At 41.6% G+C, this 18,227-nt stretch overlaps 1 protein-coding gene across 16 annotated transcripts in view; it reads left to right on the plus strand.

Moving 5' to 3' along the window:
• The window catches only part of C14H8orf48 (chromosome 14 C8orf48 homolog), a 91,291-nt gene that overhangs the window by 45,047 nt on the left and 28,017 nt on the right, over nt 1-18,227 (plus strand). For 9 of the 16 annotated variants that reach the window (XR_016471029.1, XR_016471035.1, XR_016471027.1 and 6 more), the window contains 4 exons: nt 25-216; nt 2,876-2,985; nt 9,360-9,438; nt 12,672-12,753. The exons of 2 other annotated variants lie outside the window; for them this stretch is intronic. The gene's annotated coding sequence lies outside the window, so the exon portion shown is untranslated. Of the gene's footprint in view, nt 1-24; nt 217-2,875; nt 2,986-9,359; nt 9,439-12,159; nt 12,322-12,671; nt 12,754-18,227 lie in introns of all 16 variants that reach the window. 5 more of the 16 variants (XR_016471033.1, XR_016471038.1, XR_016471026.1 and 2 more) reach the window with 4 other exon arrangements.

Below are 18,227 nucleotides of genomic sequence, written 5' to 3' on the forward strand. Positions count from 1 at the left end.
ACATGCCCTATGGTTGGCATTCAGGTTTGTGACTACGAGGAGGAATCCCTCCGGGTGCTGGGTAGGTTTGGAGCTGGTTTGCGGAGGACACGAATCCTCTACTTCTACAGGAACAGTGAAGCAGAAGAGTTTCCATCGCAGATGCCCATTACATGGAGAGATGCTACTCCAAGAGACAGGAATTTCTTCCTCAAGTTTCCAGGAGCGAGAGAATGGGTGAGTGACAGCTGAACACAGAGTCCACAGTAGCCATGTATCTGCCAGCTGCCACCTTCCTCCGCTCACCTTTTCAGTAAGCTGCTTCCTGAAATCTGTTTCTCGCTCGCTCAGTTTTTGTTCTGCAGTGATGCAATACCCCATCATGCCCAAACTGATCATTCTCCAGGGATACTTGGGCATGTTACTTCTAACTCAATGGAGTGACATTACTTCATGGTAGATATTTCTCACACACATTAAAAAAAGAAGAAAACCAACGCTTTTTGCTAAAAGCACAAAATATTACCATACAGCATATGGCACCCCAAGATATGAGTAAACTTGCAACATCCGCTTGTCACTGGCTTCCTGTGGTAATAACTGTGTTGCTTTGGGATTTGTAGTGCAGAGAGGGAGTTGCTCTGGGGCACAGAAGGTGTTTTATAACCCACTTGTGGATATGTGGTATTTGGGGTATTTGGGAGCAGGTTCTGGAGACAGTGTGAACTGCACTGAGGACAGTGTTACAGCCCTGAGTGTGCAGCATGCATGGGTTTGCGCTGGAGCTGAAATAACTAGTGTTTTGCTGGTAATAGTGACCTCTCTGCTTCCCAGTAGCTGGCTACAGAAAGAAGCACGTGGTAAAACGGCACCTGCTGAAGCACAGAGTGGCAGTCATAATCCAGGAGTGTCTCATTATCTGATCAGCAGTAATGTGTGTTTTCCTCTCAGTGCTGCACCCTTGGAGAACACGGCTAAATACAAGGTGCCTGAAGAGTTCAGAGGGGCCATTTCCAGCAGTGCTAATGGTGCCAGCAAATTGACATTATTGAGATATGATTGAAGAATCCTGGTAACGGGAATGAAAGGCTTAGAAGTGCTGCTGCTCCTGTTCTAACCAATCACTGGCCGTGTTAATGACACCTTCAGTGAAATGTGCCAGTAGGAAATGAGTATCTTTTTTCAGCATATGCATTCCTAGATCACTTTTTCCAATGGGACCACAGGGGGTTGACACGAATTACGGTACTGCTAGCACAGCTGTCCTACATAATTTGTTGTTGCATAAAGTTATAATTAACGATTTTAACAAGTACCAAGGCAGGCACGTTAGGAATCTGGACTACAGAGCCTCAGGTTCCATAATCAGGCACATCTGTTATAAACAGTTATATCTGTTAGATACAGCTTATTTAGCATGAGTGCTAAGAAAGGCTGGGTTTGACCCCTCACACAGAGATCTGAATGGGACTCAGCCTGCTTCAACAGCTGGCTGAGGGTTTTGTTGCTTGGGCAGTGCACTGCCTGCATCAGCTTATCCACTGTGGAACATGATGGTGTTGGATAAGGAGTCAAAGTTAGTGTTGTGTTGTAGTTGGTCAGAAGGGCAGTTGCTGGCTTTGTGATAGTATCTGTGAGGAAAGGTGTATCCTCAGTTTCCTTACAGCACCTAAAGGATGCCAGAAGCATGTGGACAGAATAAGTCTGAACCAGTATAACTGGAACTCTAACTGGAAGCTGTGAGTGAACGATGGCAGCCAGTGGATCCATAAATCAAGCAGTTTCAACTAGAAAGGGGACACTTTGCCTTTATTCTTGAAAAATTCTTGAAAAATATTTTCATTGCTCACTGAGATTAATTTTCTGAGCTCTGTGGATTTTTAGGATCACACCCAGAACAAACCTGTCAGGCCTGTTAATACACAGCTTGAGCTCTGGAAGATCTATAGGACGTTGCAGGAAAGTACAGAAACAGTAGTTAAAACAATATTTATATTTTCCTGCTCTGAATCTATTAAAATAGCACCGAAGAAAGGAGATGCATACAGGGAAGCTGCATGATGTTAAATTTTATATTAACTTAATGTTTCCCATTACAGGGTCTGCTAAATACCAGCTCTTCCCAGGCAAAGGGAAATCAGACTTGTTTAAAATTGTATTATTCTTCTTTAAACAGAGGAAAATAACAATCCTATCAGTTTGGCATTATTTTCCAACATCTGAACTTTACTGGGCCACAGAGAAATAGAAGAAAAAACTATTGATTTGGAGTTGAGGCCAACATTCTGTGAATCATAACTCAGAAGGGGAATGGAGAGGAATAGGTTCCTTACATTCAAGGTACAGTCTTGGAGTTTGCAGAACTGATGTATTTCATCCCTAAGACAATTGAGCATAATATTCTCATTTATTAAGTCTTGTTGCTGCTGTTGCTAATTAATCTTGGAGTTGCTGAACACAGATTGCTGTAATTAGTAGAAATTCTGAATGCTGATGTACACAACAGCAAAACTTTTGCTCTCCAGAGCAAAGTTTGATCCCATATGAAAAACATCTTTCTGTAGTCAATAGGAACATGGCCTTTGACATCTCTAGCTACAGATCTGCTGCAGTCCCTGGAATTGGGTGAAATGAGAATAGTACCTGGTTCCAGGCAGAACGTTGTAGAGTCCATGTTGTGGGCCTTGTGTTCTGTAAGCAGTGTAAGCCCTAATATTCTCTATTGCCTTTGTGGGAGGGAATGAGATAGAAATGTCAAACAGTAGCAGGTTATTGCTCAGAGGAAGAGGAGGTAGAAGTTTGAGCTTCTGAAACGTTCCAAAGTTCCCTGGAAAAGTATTCCACCGAGTCTCGTTGCAAACCGGCCGTTAGCAGGTTTACATCTCTGTATCCACAGAGCAAATCAGTGCAACTGAAAGCAGCGGTTTCAGACGAAGGAGAATCACTCCCTGAACAGTTTTAGATGTTAGCAGCAGCAAGACACAAACAATGCAGACACACTGAGAGGTAAGTTAAAAGCCTTTTGGTTCATCTACAAGCACTTTCTGGTAGGGGAAAACCAGCACGGTATCAAGATGTGACTTTCTTCAGAATTTGTTTACTCAAGCAGTGCAAAGCAGGAACTCGGCCTGTTAACATCAGATGTGCAGAACATTTTCATTTTTTATCTGTTCCCTTTTATCAGAGACAGTAATATAGCATTCTCTGGTTCTTCCAATCTCTATGCAAAGCAATTTAGTGGTCAGTGCATTAAAGTAGGCTTCCTGGTGGAGCAGGGAGGCCTGAGGCAGCCCCATTGTTGCACTGACTTGGTGCCAATCTTTAGATGTCCTGTAGTACCAGACCTTTTCTCTGTACGGTTACCAGAGAAGGGCAGAAAGCACACCCAAGGCAGGCAAATACAGTAATAACCTGAAAAGATCTCCTACCTGTTTCCTTTGTTATATAGCCTCTTTTTAAAGTAGGTGCCACCTAAGCCTTCAGGTGGGTGGTTTGCAGTCATCTTAATGTTAGCAACAGTTACAGCAGAGGCTGGGCTGTTTCATGAGATACGATCCTTAGTGTACTAGAGATATGAGTGCTCTGGTGTGTTTTAGGAGAAGCAGCGTAAATTAATGGAAGTATCCAAGGAAACAGGTGGTTTCTTCTGCATCAGTTCTTGAATAGATGTGGAATCCTACTGGAAATGGTGCAGAATTGTGGTATACCCCAAATTCAGATCTGCTCATTAGATTTCTTTGGTGGCATGAAAAGCATTTACTGCATCCCCTCAGCCTTACAAGCAGCAATTATCTGTCATCCTCAGAAAGAATGTTAAACGGCAGCAGATGTTGAAAGGTTAGATTTCTTGGTCACTGTTGCTGACATATTTTACACTTACATGCTATAGGATCACACTATTAACGGATACTCCTTCAAATAATCTATTTTCCCCATCCTCCTAACCTCCTGCTTTGCAGGAAAGACTTCTGTTATCAGGACCAACATCCTGTTTTTCCACAGATGGTTGCAGAGAGGAGACACCTGGCATTCTCTGGGTCTCTTTGCATTGCTCAGATGATATTAATTACAGCTCCAAGGGAAGCAGCCACCTGCTACCCTTTGCCTTGATGTTGTTTGTATTATGAATGGCATGGAACACAATTCTTTCTCCACAGACAAGCGGTTTACCCTGCTGAGAGTAATTCATTGCCATTTTCCAGGTTTCCGGATACTCCATGAGTGTTTGTAAGGCTGGAGAAAGGGGCACTCTGGCTGATTACAGCACAGGGTGAAAGTCATGGCTTGTGACTGCTTTCTGCATTGCGCCTAGCCTGATGTGCTTGCCTTCACAAAGGTCTATCTGTAGCAGAGTACATGTACTGATCTACCCCAGGTGTTTCCCCCTCCCTGTTAGTGACAATAGACCACCCAAGGGCTTATTCTAGTGAGTGCAAATCAAGTGAAGGCTTAACTCAGGTTATTTTCTCCTGAGAACCTAGATGTTTTGCCTTTCTCATTCCTCCACTGTTTCTTAGGTAGAAGGAAAATACAGAGTGACTCACTAATGTGCAAGACACAGATAGAGACTTTCTAATCACAATTATGGATCTGAGGGAGAGCTTTGTGCTTTAGAACTGTGTTAACAGACTTGAAAAGGTCTGGAAATTGGTTGCCTGCTCAGGTTTCTGGCATGGGGCTGTGGATCAGAAGTTGTTAATGTCTCCAGGGCAGTGGTGTCCTCCTGGAAGTCAGTAGCTGATCTCACTTTGGTTCCCACAGGACTTATGAGTTCATCTCAGTTATTCTCTTTTGTAGCCAAAGAAAGGCTTTTGTTTTAAAGGGGCCCATGAAATGCTAGCTGCCCTGTTTGGTGTCCAGCCTCCCTTCAGTACCACAGCAATATCAGCTGCCACCTCTCAGCTCTTGGGCAGAGGGGCTTTTGGGGGCTCAGTGCCACAGCAGTGCTGCTCTTTACAACCTGCACAACTGCCTTCATAGTCTCCTAATCTTCATGCCAGCTTCACTAAGAAAGTTGCTTCAGTTATGAAATTACTTCAAATATTGGAAAAAAAGCAGAGTTTTCCTGGTGCTCTTGGCCTCTCTGAAAGGATAGCTGTTCTGGAGTCATCTTTCTTCTTTCCTTCTTCCTCTAATGAAAAATACTATTCTATGCCCAGCATGCCTCCCTGGTTCTGCCTTCTTTGGAAATATGGTCTTTGTGTTGGATTTGGTTGAAAGATTTCTGCTGAAGCTATTTTCCCGAAGAGAGTGTTCACTCAGCTACACCAAACCACTTCAAGGAGCATCTGCTCTTACAAAACTTGGTAGCAAGCAAACACTCAGACATTCAGGAACTCTCTGTGCTGTGGGCAGTGGTGTTTCTCACTGGCAAAGTTGAATATTTCTTTTTTCATTTCTCGTGTTGGAATGTGACACTTTTCACAATGCTGGAATGAAATACTTCCAGCTAGCGAAGTAATGCAGTTCTGTGATCCCATCTCCTGATCACCATTTTGAATGCATTTGTTTCATGAGAAATTTCAAAACTTCAGTTTTCTGTTCTGGTTTGGGGTAGAATAAAGTTTGTGGAGCAAGTATTGGAAGTTCTGTCATTTCTCAGTTCTAGATTTTAAATATATCACATTTAAATAAAAAGAACAACAACAAATCTGGAGAAATGTATGTAAAGCTCTTCATGCTCTTTCACTGTTGCATCCCTGTCCTCCCATACACTCTTTTCCATCATCTTCCCTTGCTGTGCTTTAATTATAGATGCCCTGAGGCAGAGACCTGCCGATGTTTCTGTCAGTAAAGTGCCAAGCACATCTATGATGCTTTACAGATAATCAGAGTGAATGCATATGTTGTGATTTTTTTTTTTTTTTCTGTCTTTTAAAGGATTGATGTATACCTTACTGGGCAGGATTACATTTGGGTGCCATCCTTCCTTCAGTCAGATGTCTAACATCCTTTTCTTCTATTGTTTTGCTGCTGGCAAATAAGAGACGAAGGCCCCTCTCCCATCTTCCCTCATCTAAGAATTTTATTTCAAACCTTATCAACCCTATTCCCAGCAAAATAATCAAAATGTCTGAGTTATATAAGGGACAATCACCTCCAATATTCTTTAGCTGCTTCTGTAGTCTTTGTGTTTACTGAACTTCAACTCATTACTGAACACAGTAGGACAAAATAAGGGGCACAGTGTTTAATAAGAGGCTACATAGCTGTTGCTGTCTCTACCTAGAACTCCTCAGAGCTGGCACATCCAGCACCTTGCCAAGGGTAACTGTCTGGCAGATCATCATCTGTGCTCATAGAAACCTGGTTTCCAAAGCCAAAGCACTTCACAGGTTGCCAGGTGCTGCTCCTACAAAATCCATCGTTTCAACTTTCACTCATTTCCCAGAACAGGTTATTCCTCATAAAGAGCCAACAGACACACAGCATTTGGGAGGCCTGCTTCTGCTTTCCACATTGCTGGGCCTTCCTTTATGCTGTCTGCAGAGTGTCTGCAGAAGCGTGCACTCTCCCTCATGCAGTCCTGTTTGCTTTGCTGAAGCAGCATCAGTGGTGGTCCTTGCTCATCGTGTTGCTAAATATGTCTTATGCAGGCTCGACAGCTGAGATTTAAATTGCTTCTTGTCACTATTCACTTAAGCCTGAATGCAGGTGTTGCTATTTACCATAATGAGGTTTTACCTTTTTCTTTATTCACTCTCTTCCATTTTGTGCCTTGTATAGTTTCTTTTGCACCGATGACACATTTCCACAGTGAAATGACATGGCATAGGGAAACAAGTGGAAGCAAAGACTGGATGATCTCAAATCAAGTGAGAAACCCAGCAATGATAAAAGCTTCCCACAATCTCGGAGCTTACGCATTTGTGTGTGTGGGTGGGCATATAAGAAAGGAAAAATATCTTTAGTTTTGAAGTCTCAGATCCTTTGCAACAAGATAATGATTTCAGACTGAAAGCAGCATTTGACTGATCTTCTAATGGAATTCTTGGACAGAAAAGATCTATTCAGAGGGGTAGAAATTAGAGATAGCTGATAACAACACTGACCTGTGTTACATGACACTGAAGCTAAGTCTTTGTGGACACAGTTCTGTTTCAGAATACTGAATGCCATTTTCTGGTTACAAATCTAAATGTAGTTCCAAATTCTCTCCATAAAAAGAGAAGAAACATTTACCGACTCTCTCATTATTATTTTTTAACATTGCTCTGCATGAATTTGCCTTTCTTCATCTGTCAAGAGACTTTCTTGAAATTAGATAATTTATTCAGGATGAGGGAAATGGTTTTAAATGGAATAGATTTAGACTAGATATCAGGAAGAAATTCTTTTCTATGAGGGAGAGGAGACGCTGGAACAGGTTGCCTAGGGAGGCTGTGGATGCCCTTCCCTGGAAGCATTCAAGGCCAGGCTGGATGGAGCTTCAAGCAACCTGGTCTAGAGGGAGGTGTCCCTGCCTATAGCAGGGGTTTTGGAACTAGATCATCTTAAAGGTTCCTTCCAACACAAACCATTCTATGATCCTATGATTCCTCTTTCCCCAGTAAGGATTCGGGAATAAGTAGTTTTTCTTGAAAAGCTTTATTGGTTCAGTAGTTTCATTTTAGTACAACTGTGTTACAAATTAAATTATACCCTAACTTGCAGAAGGAACTTTAAACAGATTGTGATTCCCTTAGTTGTTGTCACAAGTGTTTCTGTGGACATTTCCAGATCTGCAAAGTTTGACTTTCCAGCTCAAAGTGATCCAGGATAGTGATACTAGGAAATCAAAGTAAGAAAAACAAGTCCATATGGAAACGAATGTTATTTTTTGCTTTTATAAAAATAATTGATTAATCCTGTGATGTGCCACCAATGAGTCCATGCCTCCTTAACTATTAGCTACATAGCTATAAGTTGCCCAAAAGTCCAGCCTATTTAACCATGGCTGCTGCTGATCTGCAGTCTTGCTGTAACTATCAGTATCCAAAAGGGTTGATCTGAGTTTAGTGCCATGTAGTGCTCCTCCCTGTGGTACACAGTGTCTGTAAGTGCTAAAGATTCAGCGGCCTGAGTGTTATTCTGTGGAGAGAAAAGAGATGGCTTTTAAATCAGGCTGCAAAATCCAAAGATGTGGTGAAAGATTATGGTGATCACAGCAGAAAGCATCCAGCATTCCTGCAGAACAGCCTTCTCCTGGGGGAGACACGTGGTGATTGTTCCTTGTTAAGACTTAGACATTACTCATCTTCATGTGCTGATTATTCCAAAACTGCTGAATTCCCAAGCATCTGTACTTCTGAAGCAATCTCCACTGCTGGAGACAGAGTGCTTGAGACAAGCATCTGGACAAAATGCTGGAGACGAGCTGTGAGCACATCTAGTGAATCCTTTCCTATAGCTCTCTTTTCAGTTAGACACTTGCTTTCCCCAAGGTGAAGCTGACATATTTTCCAAGCAGAAGCCTTTCATAAACAAAGAGTTTTGACCCATGGGATCCAAGACTATGAAATATTAATATGATGTCATGAACTTCTGAAAGTGACCGAGAACAAAGAAAAGTGTTGGACAAAGCATCTCTAGAAACCTCCTCTGTCATCCATCTTACTCATATTTTACCTTATGGTCTTCCTGAGAAACCTAAATCTTGCTGTGATATGATTTTTGCCAAAACTGTCATATGAGATTAGTGGAATTGTTGAATAATGTTATCAGAGTTGTGCTTGTTAAGATTTATATCATGACAGCCTTCAAAATGTTGTGGCATGCCAAAGGCCATTTAAGGCAGAATAAATGAGCTTAAATGAGAAGAGTGCCATTGAATGGTAACTCAGAGAAGTTTCACTCCAGATGTCCTGAAAGAGAGGAGCCGTTCTGCTCCAGAAAATGGAAGGATGTGTCAGGTTAAGAATGTAAATGTTTGGAAATGCCATTGTGAACAAAAGAAAGGAGAAAAATTGAGCAGGTTTCTTTTTTTGTGGAGGTGTCCAGTTTCACAGAAGTTAAGGTCTTTCTCTTAAGAGTACCCATATTTGCAGTTTGCAAATTGTGCCTGGAGTTCATATAGTTAGTGCATGCCTCAAGGATTTGAGATGTCAGCTGGGAAAGAAATTTGATACTAAAATTGCATTTTTGTTTTTGTTTCTCTCTTTGTAGTCTTCTTTCTCATTAAATAATTAAGATCCTAGCCTATTCCTTTGCTAGAATTAAATTGTATACTTTCACATTTAATCTGCTTGATGTTGAGCAAATTGAACTGAAGCTAGCAGACACAAAGCAGATTTGTTCTCCAGTGAAAATATACCTGTTTAGAACAGTAAATGGAGGAAATCTCTTGTGTGTGTCTGCCATTTGAGTTGAACTGACAATTGAATATGTTTCCTACTCCTCAGGAGTGAATTTGAAGACTGGCATTACCAGCTGTGGAGTGCTAGGAACAAGTCTCTGTCAGTGGAGATCGACAACTCATAAGTAGGTATTGTTCAGTCATCACAGTGAGCTGTAGAATTTCAGAGATAATTGTTAAGAATATGAAATTGATTAAAATTCATCATGTATTTCAACAAAATATTTTGATGCTACACAAATAGCAGTGCAGACAACGAGGTCTTTATTTCCCATGCATGGTTTTCCATGCCTTATACAACATATACAACTCTTCATAATTTTTTCATTAAAATCCCAGTAATTAGATCCCACTTCACTAAGACTGTATGTTCTGCTTGTCTTCAAACAAGCTAGCAATAAACAAGACCTTCCTGCTGATTATACTGTGACACGTTGCTAACATCCTAATAAAACCATCCAGATAGAATAAAGGCTAGTAAGGGATTTCGGAGTCCTGGGGTCTGTCTGCAGCCTCATTACGGAGGCAGCAAGTAGAGGGAGAAACTCTCTCCTTTCTTATGCCATGTCTTCCTACTCTTGAGAAATCTCTGAGCAAAGGTGCGTCCCCAAGAAAAAAAAAATATATAGGTGTAATTTCAGTGGGATAAAAAAATTAGTTTAGTGTATTTGTGTGCTAATAGAGAAGAAGAAATCTGTACTGCTGAATGTGATGCAGTTTTAAAGGAAATGGAAGCTGGAAGATGCAAGTTAAGACCTCGAACTACAAAAATAGCTGTAGAAGCAAATACGTAATGTGACATTACACAAAAGGATTAGTGGGAGTGAGAGTAATGTTAAACTTTGCTCTTTAATAGGCAGTGTGAGACACAGTCACGCTCAAAAGAACCAGATTCAGATATAATCACTGCATCTTCATCTAACTGACAGACCCCATGCCTATAGTTGAGCAGAATGGCTCACCTTTGAGTAGAGAAAAATTACATTCATCAGGTTTGCAGTCAGAGCACAGAACTGGATGAGTATCTTTGAAAAATGGCCTTACAGCTTGAAGACACTGAGAAAAGCTGCAGTGACCTACTGATAATATTAGCTTAGAGCAACTACCAGCAATTTCTTTCCTTATGTAAAGAGGAAAACACGGGTATTTGAACAATGATCTCTGGAGGTAAGAGATGAGAACTTTCAGGCTGTAGAGAGGCAAGGCACGCAAGGAATCAGCTGTCATCCCTGAAGGCAGGACACGGTGGGGTGACATTCAGCTGCCTCATCAAACGGAGGAGTACCTCACCACCCAGCTGGAAAGTGTTCATTCAGCAGCTAACCCACTGGCTGCCTTTGATTAGACAAGGGTTGTCCCATAGAAACGGCACTGCCCTCCTGCTAACTATTTCAGGAAAATTACACTCGACTGATCGTTGGAGAGAAGGGGCTTCGTGGTGTAAATGCATGGCAGTAACAGGCATCCCTCATCTGAGCAGATGGAAAACTTGTACTGATGGCTGGAAGCACTGAAACAGCCACTCAGGAGATTCAGCCTACATCCCAAAGGGGCAAGGCTGACTCAGACACACTGGCCGTCATACTGCAACAGCTTCCAAGTAAGGGCAGGGAAGCAAGAGCTTGTTAGTTGTTATTCTCCTTTGACCAGAAAGTAGGGATCTGCCCCTTCTGCAGAATCCCTCTTCCTCCTTGTCCAGTATGAATTTCCATCTGTGTTTTATTTGGAGGCAGAAGATACAGACAAAATATTCAGACCTGTGTCCTCAGAGCAGTGCAATGTGTGTGAACATGCAGCACGTTTCTGCAAGTTAAATTTGTTTCTAATTCTGTATTTGAAAATGAGCTTAAATGCTAGTGGTGATGTAATGTTCATTTACATTTAGATTCTGTTTCTATTTATTTTAATTCCTATTAACTGGATCTAGATTCTAACAATGTGGGGTTTTTTATCCATCCAGGCTCTCTTTGACATGAACAGCTCATTTTTTTCTTATAGGCTGCCAAATTTCATGCCTTATTGATTCAATAAAGGAAGAAGAATGACAGGTAGAAGGGGAAATGGATGTTTCCTCCCCAAGGGGAGATTTACAAATTTCATATGAACTGTTCCTGTAGGAAATGCTTTCTCTGATTGCCACAGAAATGGCTGTGGAAGGAAAGAGGTTAGAGGGTATGGTTCACTTCAGATTTGTCCAGGATATGCATAGCTGAAGATGCACTTTGGTTTTAAGATAACTCCTGTGCCATATTCCATAAACATGAACTGCCTGTATGTGAGATGGCTTAAAAATAACTGGAAATCTCTCATCTGCAGCCTGTCTCTTTGCAGTTCTTTGCTCTTGGTGCTGCTGAGTGCTCAGACACTCCAGAGCGATGCTGGAGGTAAGAGCTACCAAAGAACACTGCAAATAGTTATGCCCTCTTCTACAAACAGGCACACTGTTTGAACCTGCATTTAGCAGGAGTTCAAGCAGTTTCTCAGTCCCTTAATAGCTACAAGGCATAAGGCAAGGACAAAGGAGCCAGGGCATAAATTAACACGCATGTGGAAATCCTGACTCAGAAAAGCATGCTAGGGGATCAAGGCAAGGCCTAAAGTGCTTCTGAGCACTGGGTTCATTTATTCACCAGGAAGATCAAGGAGATTTATCTTCAGAAGAAGCAGAAGTAATAACGTGGTCATCAGCAAGATTTCTCCAAGTACTTACTCCCATAAATATCCACTGGGACGATAGAGTTCCCTAATGGAATGGTGTTGAAAGAGTTGCCAGAATAATTAGTTTTCTATTAGGATACACAAGACATTTGATACCTTTCAAAACTGTTGTTTTGGTCTCTCCACAGGCACAAATACCGTGGTTATTCTGGATTTGCCTACTTACATTTTTCTTCAGAGCAGAGAGGTTTACAAGAGCCCTATTTTTAATTTAAGATCCTGAGATAATTACATGACTTCAGTAGGCAAGAGACTCATTGTACTGTGACTCAATCCAGGCAGGCATGCAAGTAAGAGACTAGACAAGGCACTAAGAAATAATAAGAAAGCTCTTTTTTGTACACAAAAAGTCACATTAAACTCGTATTAAAAAGGCTGGAAATTGAAGAACTTGGCAATCACAAAACAGCAGAATGGAGGTTGATTCTACAAATGTTAATTAGCCCTTTTGCCCATTTATATTATTATAAACCCCTTAATTACCTGATCAGATCTTTTTCCAGAGGACTTCTGTCTTGAGGTTAGATATCACTGCCAGCTTTTTTTTTATCATTAGCTTACTTTTTAACAGGGAACATGAACTGAATGTAGCAATTGCTTTCCATTAATTTTTCTGTTTTATGGTGATCTGTTCTTATAGTACAAGGCTGCAGGGAATACCAGAGAGCACACCCCACACAAAGAACCCTATCCTGCAGCTTTCCACAAGTCTGGCAGAGAAGGTATGACTTTCTGTAATTTATTTGTGAGATTTTGTGATACTAGTAGTCTCAGAAACATTGATCTCAAGTAACCAGCTTTGCTCATAGTAAGGAAAGTTGCTGTGCAATTACTTCTGTGCTTGAGAATTTCCAGTCTTTCAGACATAATGAGCATATTTACCAATGGTGTAAGCTGAAGTAGCTCCTACAAACTTTGGAAATTTATGTACCAAGATGAAATTTGATCCTTTAGATAGATTCAGTCAGATTCACAGACAGGAATTCATCAAATCCTGAAAGACAGTTTTATTTGGTTATAACTTTTATTTCCTCACAGTTTTTTTGCTTACAATTGAGCATGTCTCAAGCTACCTGCCTCTTTATTTTCCACTTTCCTCTTTTGCTCCTCTCTCTCCATTGGAACTAATGAACTCATGGGGGAAGAAAATATACCTTGTGTAATAAGCTTCCTTATCAGAAATCCCTCCATATCCACTGTGCATGCTGCTCAGATGAGCATGTGAACAGGACAGCCACAAATACTGAGACCCATGGTTTGAGATGTGACTGGGAGTTTTGTTCACTACATACTGGTCTGAGACTGGCCACATACTTCCTTGTGCCTCTAAGTAGACAATGAGTCCTTTAAATAGTTGATACCCTGTCCTGCTTTTTGTGTCATATATACCAGTCTTGAGCTGGAGTGGAGGGCAGACACGGAGCCAGACATCATCCTTCACAGAGCTGGCAGCCTTCCTCCCTCCTGATCTCAGCCCTCTTGCTGTTGTTGGACAGCATGGCTCCCAGCTGAGGGGTAGGTGCAGAAGTCAAAGCAATGTTTCTTCCAAGGATCATCTTCTTTTTCTCTGCTTCCAACACCAGCTTGAGAAAATCAACTGTCTCCCTTTGATCCTTACAGACACCCTGCCTGAAGGAACCTTGTCTTTCATTTGATGATCATTTCTGCAGAGAAAGAAAAGAAGTGGATTGTGTCTTTGCCAAACACAGATAGAGCAACAAGCACACATATGAGGAAAGGCCATGTGTGTGGACTAAAAAAGTCAACAGCAAACAAAGGCATCTAATTTACAGAAGGGACTGATTCTCTTCTCTTTCCCAGTCCTGCATTTTGTAGAATGGGGCCCTCTGTTTTAGCCTGATAATGAGTCCAGAATGTAGTGCTAGCACTGCCAGACAACAGACCTTAAAGTTTTGTCAGTTTTTTAGCAGACACAACAGACTTCCAGCCCTTTTGCCTGAAGCTTTGATTAAACTCTTACTAAAGTTTCCCTTTGTTGATATATTCCCTTTCAGGCAAAGGTGAAGAGTAGGGAGAAAAACAGCCTGTGTCTGAGCTCCCATCCCTGTGCCTAATAATGCCATAGAGATCTAAGCCACTTGTTGCCTTTCCCTGCTCCGTGTCTTGTCTGGCTGGGTCGTGTGGCTTATGAAGTGCCTTGCTTAGTGAGGGCACTGACTGAGATGATTGACAGCTTTTCTGTATCAGGAGACCGAACTGCTCAGTCCACTGCAGGGAACTTTAAAGCCTTTGGAAAGAGCAGAATCTCCACTGCTCGCAGGAGGCCATTAGTGATTGTCTGCTTTTGAATCTAAGTTTAGGATGTACCATTAGGACCCCAGATAACCTTATCAGAGATGTTAAAAGGAGTTAGCAAGAAACTCTTGCTGATTGATTCTCATCTGACCACAGGAGCAAATAAATAAATACATAAATAAATAAATACATAAATAGAGATGTAGATAGAGGGGAAAATACCACCACATGAAGGGCTCTGACATGCATTAATAGATACTAGATGGCAATATGTTAATAACAGAGTGTCAGTGTTTATCAGGCAGTATGTGCTGGATGAAAAATCAGATCACGGTGCTGATAGCGAGTTCAAGAGACATGTTCTAAATTGGCTGCAGATTGTAATTAGCTTTTTCTCTTGCCCTGTATTTTTTTATCTTTCCTCCTCCCATTCTGATATGTCACTCACACATCTTCTCCTGCCAGGATTCAGGGGTGAAGCGGAGCCATTTCTGATCTTTCACCATGACTAGTCATTCCCGAATCTCGTTAACGTTGTCAGATCTTATCAGAAATGTGACACAGATGTCTGCATCAGCCCTCTGCCTGTCTGTGTCTGCCGCCACACAGAAATGTGGGGACAGAAAGCTGTGGCACCTCTGCCTGTTATCTTTAGCTAGCAAAAGTCATGGCAGAAAAGGCGTGTTAAACTTTTCCCGTGTATAATTCTTGCAGAACTTGCATAGTGCTCTAACATAATAGAAAGAGGAAAGGTAACTTTTTGATTTATTTGCAATTGAAGGTTTCTTCTTTCAGGTAGCCATCAGTGTAAGATGCAATTGCTGCTCCGTTGCAGTCTGCTGTAGCTTGGAGCACTTGGATGGAGTGCTGCTTGGCTGCAGTCACAATGCAGTGAGAATGCTGCTACCATTTAATCCTAATTACCTTATGTGGTGTTACTACATCACGTTAGCTTCATTGAACTGTGTAACTATACCCATAACCCAGATTTCAGCTTACTTTGTGCTAAATTCTCTTCTTGCTACCCTGTAAAGGAGTGGTTCCACTGAGCTCTGCAGAAGGATTAGGCTTTGTAGGTGAGGCAAAAAGTGGGTTCGCAGCTAAGTCTCTGCTTGCTTTTATTCTTTTTTTTCTTTTCCACCTAAGTCTGCTTCTCTTCAAACTAATCCAAGACCTTTAGTATTAATTCTGAAGTGTATACGAGGTTTCAGCAATAGGATCTGGGCTTACGAGTCTCGGCTACCCATCACTTGGCTTACAAGATGAGATAGCTCTCACTTCTTACCTCCTGTCCATGTGTCTGGATGTTTTAATGATCCAGGAGAGATACTGGAATGTATTTGGATGAGGAAGGAAGATAAAGATACAAAAGGAAGGCTGGGAAATGTGTATGCAAGAGCCTCCATGATAGCTTATTCCTCTATCTGCACAGTAGAGCATTAAGTAAGACTTCCAATCTCCTGGGCTGCACCAAGCTCCTTTTTAAAAAATCTTAGTATTTCACTGACCACGTTGGGGCAATGTCTCAGACTGGAGAGAGGTTCCCAGATACTTGTGGAGAAATCTAGTAATTAAAATATAGACTTTAATCAGAAGGCAGGGAAAAACATGAAATTTGGAATTCATGCAGGCTGCAGCTTCCAAAACATGATGAATTGCTGGTACTTGCTCAGGAAGAAAGAAAACTTGTTCATACTGCTTTAGTCCTAGTGTCAGTCAGTGAAAAAACACCTGATTTTCCTGAAATTCCCTACTATGACTGTGGATCTTTTGAGGGGAAGGGCAGAAGCAGAGGAGATGCTTTGTGCTGAAACACATAATGAAAGTGATGAAGATGAACAGTCACAGAGGTTCTACAAAACAGGGATAACATAAACTATACCTTGACATCTTATCTAAATTTAAGGACCAGTGATTGAAATGTCTGCACAGAGTGAAGCCAGCCTGAGAGATATTACAGGTTTGAGGAGTGTAAGCATATATCAGTGCCCTGGCTGGCTAACCTTGGGATGCTGTGCTTGGGACAAGAGAAAGATTACTGACTATTAGCTGTGAAGTTTATTACAAGGGATAAGGCAGCTGAGGAAGGGAAGAGGTGTGTAAAGTGGTAGGGATGCCGCCTCTTAACAAAGCAGATGAAATAACTGATTTCTACTTAAGCAGTGCTCAGCAGAGAGGCTGTCTGCCTCCATTTTCTTCTTAACATCTCACTTCTTATTATTCATGTTATCTCTTTGTCAGTGGCAGGAACACACTGCAGTGCAAGAATGTGTTCTGTCTACCCATGGTGCATGGCACTGCTAGCTAAGAAATGAGATGCTCAGAGAGGCATACTAAAATACAGGAGGATTTTAAATTTGTTTTAGATTAAATTTGTTTTAGAGGACAGCAAGCTTGCATACACCAGATCTCTTCCCCTTGAATGGAAAGCAAAATATCAATCTTTCCTTTAAAAAAGGATTTAAATTGTGAGACAAATGAACATGAATGCCTCCCTCTCTTTTATTTTAGGAAAAAAGACTGACTAGGAAGCTAATTAAGTGGTTGGTTAACTTTATGCATATAAGTAGCTTCATTTGATTTTAGGTTAAGTTGCTGCAGCTTCCTATTTGAAGGCATGAGCAGAAAGGCAGGCAACTAAATCTCCATAAAAATGCTATTAATCTTGAGAGGACCTTGAATGGCTCCTGCATTCCCCAGTGGGGCCTTTCCTGCTATTTTCTTTACACAGTCTCAATTCTGCTTTGCGCTTTTGCTTGTGTGCCAGTAAAAATACAGTAATTTGAGAAGAACCACGAGCCTTCCTTGTAATAATAATCTGCAGCTCCTGTTGAATAGAAATAGAGCTGGGAAGCATGTTATGAATGTGATCTTGGCTCAGCAGTGCTGCAAGTGTATGGACATACCAGCCAGTAGCTTAAATGAGATGCCTGTCAGATTTCTTTAATGCATGGTGGGTAAATTTTGAAAAAATGATCCATCATATGAGATTGCTGTAGTTCTGCAGTAAAGTCATGCAGTGTCCTTCATCATGGTCTTCTTGTGCAGGAAGACACAACCTTGTGCTTATTCATAATAAAGAAGATAAGATTTTTGTGTGTTCACTTAGGGACAACAGGTCAATCTATATTATGTAGTTTGCTCCAAAAGTAATGCCTCCTATTTATTTCCATGGAGACTACAATGGAGACAAAGGGCACAGCAACTATTTGATAGAGCAGATTCTCAGTTACAAAACGCTGTTTTCTCATAGTCACCACCATTAGCTGTGCATTTTCACCAGTAATGAACAAGAGCCAGTGTTTCACCACCCACCACCTTACTGTGCTCACATCCACTGTAGGTATCCATAAACGTTCAGCATGCATCAATGAATGTCAATGGGTGCCATTTTTTTTACACTGAGGAATTAAATGACGCACCATTGCTTCAAACACACTTCCATGTCAGACACCATTTTGCCAGACTGCCGCTCTGCTGCTATCTGTTGCATGGCAGCAAAATGTATCAGAATATTGCCAGGAAGGTTTAACCTCTGCTGCCATACCAGCAACATCCACCTCTAACATCATGGGCCAACATCATAAAATAGGAGGCATTGCTTTTGGAGCCGCCCTCGTGTATTTTGGATGTGAGCTTGGGTCAGCGGGGCCTTCCTGTCTGTGTGGATGCAGGCTGAGCACTCTGGTGAGCACAACCTCCTCATCTGCCCTACAGTGGTGTCACAGAGCTCGGGCCATGGGGTAAGTAAGCATGGGGGCTACGACAGGTTTTAGGATTTTCAAACAAAATGCCAAATGCTTTAGATTTGCATCCAGTCAGATTGATATGCTACAGCATCGAGCAAATCGCTCAGCTCTCTTTCATGTCCTGTCTTGCACAATTCAGGCTTTCTGGGCAGAGATACCCAGAATGTTGTGCCGATCTTGTGGGACTTGTC

Source organism: Phasianus colchicus, chromosome 14 (assembly GCF_987193195.1).
Source record: "Phasianus colchicus chromosome 14, bPhaCol1.hap1.1, whole genome shotgun sequence".
NCBI lineage: Eukaryota > Metazoa > Chordata > Aves > Galliformes > Phasianidae > Phasianus > Phasianus colchicus.